We start from the raw sequence: 6000 nt of genomic DNA on the forward strand, positions 1-6000 counted from the left end.
GTGGGAGAATCACCCAAGTGTGGGAGGCAGAGGTTGCAGTAGGCTGAGATGGAGCCACTGCACTCCAGCCTGAGCGACACAGAGAGAACCTCCCTCAAAAAAAAAAAAAAAAAAAAAAAAGAACAGAACACTGGGCCTAGCATTGTAAGACCTGAATTCAAGCAATGCTTCTAATTTATTATGCTAAGTAAGTCACAACATCTTTGGGCCTCAGCAAAATGAGAATACTTGCTGTATTTACCTCACAGGTAATAAGGTCTTGGAGGGAAAACAGTGTTAGCTAAGCTATAACCATCAGTCAATACAAGGGTAAAGATGTATTATTGTCAGTCATAGCTATCTTGTCTAAAATTAGCCACTAGTGTTTTTTAACCAAACTCAATGCACAGCAAATTAAGTGCACCAACATTGCACATCAGTCATATCAATAATGTAACTGTTATACTGTAATACTAACAGAAAGCCTTATGTTTAACAGTAAGCATGTTAATTATACACTATCTTAATGCAGTCTCAAGGTTAAAAGATAAATACTTGTTGCTAAGCCAACAATAACTGCCTTCAAATCTATTAAAAGAGGATTTATAAATCCCATTTGTTTTTGTACCCAAATAGCTAAGTTTAAAATTTTAAGAAATCCAAGAATTAGTTTAAAATTGTATAAATTCTCCTTTTAACTTTCTAAAATGTCCATATGCACTCTCTCATTGTGTTTTAAATCCATTACGTTAGAAAAACAGACTGCAGGCCGAGTGCAGTGGCTCATGCCTATAATCCCAGCAGTTTGGGAGGCCAAGATGGGAGGATCACTTGAGGCCAGGAGTTCAAGACCAGCTTGGTCAACATAGTGAGACACCATCTCTATTAGAAAAAAAAAGAAGAAGAAAGAAAAAAAGAAATAACATACTATAGAAAAAGATACAAAGTATACATAAATGAACAAAATAAAGATAACAAAAATATGACTCCACTACAGAGGCAGAGAAAACAAAGACATTTCTTCTCATCCCAACCATAATCCTATGAACAACCTGAAAGATACTTACAGCAATATTTGCAAGTATGACCATAATTCTCATCAAAAGAACATCATATATGAGTACCATCAAAATGATTACAAATTATAAATTACCAGTGATAATTTTCTCATTGGAGTCCCTTTTCCTTTTTCAAGCAGAGAACCAAGACAGAATAGCCTCTAGATCTTTTTTGTGGTGGTGGTTGTTTTTTGAGACAGTGTCTCACTCTGTTACCCAAGCTGGAGTGCAGTGGTGATCATAGCTCACTGCAGCCTCAAACTCCTAGGCTCAAGAGATCCTCCTGCTGGCCGGGTACAGTGGCTCACGCCTGTAATCCCAGCACTTTGGGAGGCCGAGGCGGGCAGATCACAAGGTCAGGAGATTGAGACCATCCTGGCTAACACCGTGAAACCCTGTCTCTACTAAAATAATATAAAAAATTAGCTGGGCGTGGTGGCAGGCGCCTGTAGTCCCAGCTACTCGGGAGGCTGAGGCAGGAGACTGGTGTGAACCTGGGAGGAGGAGCTTGCAGTGAGCGGAGATCACGCCACTGCACTCCAGCCTTGGCGACAGAGCGAGACTCCGTCTCAAAGGAAAAAAAAAAAAGAGGTCCTCCTGCCTCGATCCTCCAAAGCACTGGACTATGGGCATGCATTAACACACCCAGCCTCTAGATCTATACTGTCCAACATGGTAGTTACTAGTTACATGGAGCTATTAAGTGCCTGAAATGTGGCTGTTCCAAATTGAGATGTACCAAGTGTAACATACACCAGATTTAAAAGATTTAGGGGAAAAAAGAATGTAAAATCTCCTACCTATGTGACTCCCATTTTTGGCTCACATATTTCTCATGTACAGCACTGCTTTATATATGTAGTCGAATCCTGAATAAGGAAAATGGATACCAGAAGTATTAAGCAGTTTGCTTAATATCTCACTGCTTGATAGAAGCAGAGCAGGGCCTAGAACCTGATCACGTTTATCCATCCTGCCCTTATGAATAGAAGGAATTAATCATTTAAGACTCAACTTGAGCATCCTCTTCCTCCTCAAACCCCCTCATTCCTTTTCCATCTCCCAGCCCAGGTGACCATATCCTATTTAGCCTGCCCTTATAATTATACTGTTATAAAATGTACGTTGTCTTCCAAATGGATGAGAACTTCTTGAGAGCAAGCACTGTCTCATTCATTTTTCTTATCCCTGGGAACCTTTGAAGTACCAGGCACTCTTTCAGGCCCTCTGGCACTCTCAGAGCTTTGAGAGGGTTAATTTTTAGCCCTATGCAGGTACAACTACTAAAATGAAATCACCTACAATGTGATGTACCACCAGAAACATCCACATTTATCATTTGCCTGTCTTAAATTATTTTTGGAATATGCTAAATTAATACAATGCATAGGCCAGGCGCAGTGGCTCACACCTGTAATCCCAGTACTTTGGAAGGGCGAGGCGGGCGGATCACTTGAGGTCAGGAGTTCAAGACCAGCTTGACCAACATGGTGAAACCCCATCTCTACCAAAATACAAAACTTAGGTGGGTGTGGTGGTGTGCACCTGTAATCCCAGCTACTTGGGAGGCTGAGGCAGGAGGATTGCTTGAACCCAGAAGGCAGAAGTTTCAGTGAGCTGAGATCACGCCACTGCACTCCAGCCTGGGTGATGGAGTGAGACTGTCTCAAAAAAGAAAAAAAGAGCCGGGCAGGGTGGCTCAAGCCTGTAATCCCAGCACTTTGGGAGGCCGAGGCGGGCAGATCACAAGGTCAAGAGCTCAAGACCATCCTGGCCAACCAACATGGTGAAACCCCGTCTCTACTAAAAATACAAAAATTAGCTGGGCATAGCGGCACACGCCTGTAGACCCAGCTCCTCGGGAGGCTGAGGCAGGAGAGTCACTTGAACCCGGCAGGTGGAGGTTGCAGTGAGCCAAGATCGCGCCACTGCACTCCGGCCTGGTCAACAGAGTGAGACTCCATCTCAAAAAAAAGAAAAAAAAAAAGAAAAGGAATAATTCATGTTATCAAAGAAAGACAAGTTACAAAAAATGCTTTGCACTACTGCTGCTCTGATGCTCTATAAGAACTCTGAGTTCTCAGGAAATTCAACACTCTTTAGGTATAAGTTCACTTACTGAATGTGCTTACTTAAATGCAAAACTTTGTGCTAAAGAAAGAGTCCTGGACATGGGAATTAATGCAAGCAATCTTCAATTAATTGAAAATTTTAGAACTATTAATTGCAGAAGAAACAAACTTAGTATACAGTTATTCATTACAAAAAGTTTCTAAAATTCCTCAATGCAAACATGCCAGCTTTTGTATTCTATAAAACAGAAAAAACTGCCAGGTGCAGTGGCTCAAGTCTTTAATCCCAGCACTTTGGGAGGCCAAGACGGGCAGATCACTTGAGGTCAGGAGTTTGAGACCAGCCTGGTCAACATAGTGTAAACCAGTCTCTATTGAAAAAACACAAAAATGAGCCATGTGTGGTGGCGCGTGCCTGTAATTCCAGCTACTCAGGAGGCTGAGGCAGGAGAATCACTTGAACCCTGGAGGTGGACGTTGCAGTGAGCTCTCGTGCCACTGCACTCCAGCCTAGGCGACAGAGCGAGACTCCGTCTTGAAAAACAAAACAAACGAAAACAGAAAAAATTGTAAAACCTGTGATGAAAACATTAAAACATGTTATTTGCAAAGAAAACTGCAAGAAACACGCATATAAAACACAAATAGCAAGACACTTTGATAAGAAAAAACCTGCTTTAGAATGTATTAATTCAGCCAAAATTACGGAATTTATGGAAGAAACTCCATATGTGCTTTCTACCTACGTAAAATCACTTTTGAACTAAATCTGAGTTAACAAATAAAATCTCTCTATTCCCAGTTACATTGTTTTTCAGTATGTAACCACTGTCTTGATACTAAACAAATATCTTATATAAAAATAAAATCTGTATACTTCAACTAGGGTCCTTTCGTCTAATTTGCTGCTGTGAATAACAGCACCATCCTGTCCAGATAAGGTTAGATCAAATTAAAAAAAAAAAAAAAAAAGCACCATTCTGCTGGGCATGGTAGGCCAGCCTGGGCGACACAGTGAGACCCCATGTCAATTAAAAAAAAAAAAAAGAGCACCAACCCCAACTATGGCAGAGCTGCTAAAGGAGTCTCTTGTGGAGACTTGAACCACAAGCCAAGGAGGCAAAGGTACAAAGTCTCTCCTGGAATTAGTTCCTGGACTTCTGTGCAGCCTTCCCTCTTTCTACTATGTCTTCACCATTCCCCTACAAACAGCTTTCTTCTTCTTGCATCTCTTATATGCTGTGGCCTTTGATGCTACAATAGATTTAAAAATTTTCCCAACAGAGCTTTCCTGCCTGAAACCCACCAGGAAAGATTTCAGGACATTTCTTTAATAACTAATCTTGTTCAAAGAGGCAGGCCTCCTTCGTTTCACTTAATTCAAACCCCCACTGTTCAAAATAAGAATATAATTATAACCTCAATTTCTATCGGGCCAGTATAGGAAAAGAACTACAACAGGCTCTCTCTTCCACGTTATGTCCAGACTTTTTTCCTCAGTTTCTCCTTCCTCATTTCCCTCCTCAATCCCTCCTCCCCCCAAAAATAATTCCACAGCTAGAGAATGTCGTTTTTAAAGCCAGAAATTCAGTGAGGAAAATAAGTATGTGCCTTTTTCTTCAATTATTTATGATTCCTCCGTCACTCAGGAAGAGTTAAGCTAGTATTTTTTAATCTGACCGCTCTCTCAGAAGGATGATGCGCTAAATACACACTGAAAGAATAGTCTTCCCAAAGCAAGTGGATTCGCGGCTAAAGGCAACGCGGTGGGAGTGGGGGGGTCCGGGGAGAAGAAAAAGTATCCTTGGCCCCCAGAGCCAGAGATGGGACAGGAGGTGAAAGAAGGGGCCGTCACTGAGAAGTGCAACACACACACTCGCCAGAACTAACAATCTGCCAAGAAAATAGGACCGGCCACTGCGGCTCCAGCCCGGTCCCGCAGGACAAGGCGGGGGAGGGGGGCCGGCGGGCCGGGGGGCCTGCCCTCCTTCTGTGGGACAAAACTAACTCCCTGGCGCTCCTCCGCTCCCGAGAAGAGGGGCCTGGTGGGGACGCGGGCTCCTCGCACCTCCAGCGCAGCACTTGCTCACGGCCTGGGTGGAAGCAAGGCCCGGAGGGAGGGGAGAGTCGGGCTGGGCAACGCCAAGAGCACGGGATGGAGGGTCAGACGCGGGCACCCAAGGCACTGGGGGCCGCGACAAGAGACCCTTCCAGCCCGGGAACCCCGGGGCCCCTCTCCACCCTTGCAGAGCAGGACCCCGAATATCGTCCCCAGCCGCACCGACCGCTCCTCACCTCAAGCTGCCTGAGCCTCCGCCTCTACCACAACCTGAGCCGCCGAAGCCGCCACAGTCCGAGCCATTTTTCCCCTCAGCTGGCTCAGCCGCCGCCGAAAGCTTCGGCCGACTCCACAGCCAGCCAAGCGCAGCACGTCACTTCCGGACAGGGAAGCACCGCCTTCCCCGCCCGGGCTTGTTGCGAATTGGCTGGCGCGGACGGCCTACCTGAGCTGGCGGGCGGGGCTTGGACGCTTCCCGAGTGGCGTGAGCAAGGGAGCTGGGGCGCTGGGGCGCTGGGGCGCACGGGCCCGGGGGACCAGGGTCTGGCTCTCTCCCGAGGAATGCTGAGCAGGCTCTGGACGCCTCTCCGTGCACACCCCAGACCTGGGGAGGGGAGCTCTCCGGACACCCCAGCTGGCCGCCCCTCGGGCCCTGAGTCCGAAGACGCGCTAAACAGGGCCCGGGCACTGAAGTACCCTATTGTTCTCATCCCCTCTCCCGGGACCACACACCCTCCTCCATCTAGGCTGAGGTTCCCAGATTTGTGTCTTGGCCCCTGGCGGCGTCGAGATTACTTTGTGATTGGAAGACTGAAAGGAACAGGCAAGACTT

The 6000-nt window shown here is 46.0% G+C and overlaps 1 protein-coding gene across 4 annotated transcripts in view; it reads right to left on the bottom strand.

Annotated features, from left to right (window-relative positions):
- Nucleotides 1-5629, bottom strand: part of PIK3C2A (phosphatidylinositol-4-phosphate 3-kinase catalytic subunit type 2 alpha) — a 120977-nt gene extending 115348 nt beyond the window's left edge. For 2 of the 4 annotated variants that reach the window (XM_055094190.2, XM_003818204.5), the window contains exon 1: nt 5405-5629. The gene's annotated coding sequence lies outside the window, so the exon portion shown is untranslated. Of the gene's footprint in view, nt 1-1837; nt 1907-5404 lie in introns of all 4 variants that reach the window. The other 2 variants (XM_008971471.5, XM_034932221.3) reach the window with 2 other exon arrangements.
- Nucleotides 5630-6000: the final 371 nt, after the last annotated feature.

The sequence above is a fragment of the Pan paniscus genome, chromosome 9, assembly GCF_029289425.2.
Source record: "Pan paniscus chromosome 9, NHGRI_mPanPan1-v2.0_pri, whole genome shotgun sequence".
NCBI lineage: Eukaryota > Metazoa > Chordata > Mammalia > Primates > Hominidae > Pan > Pan paniscus.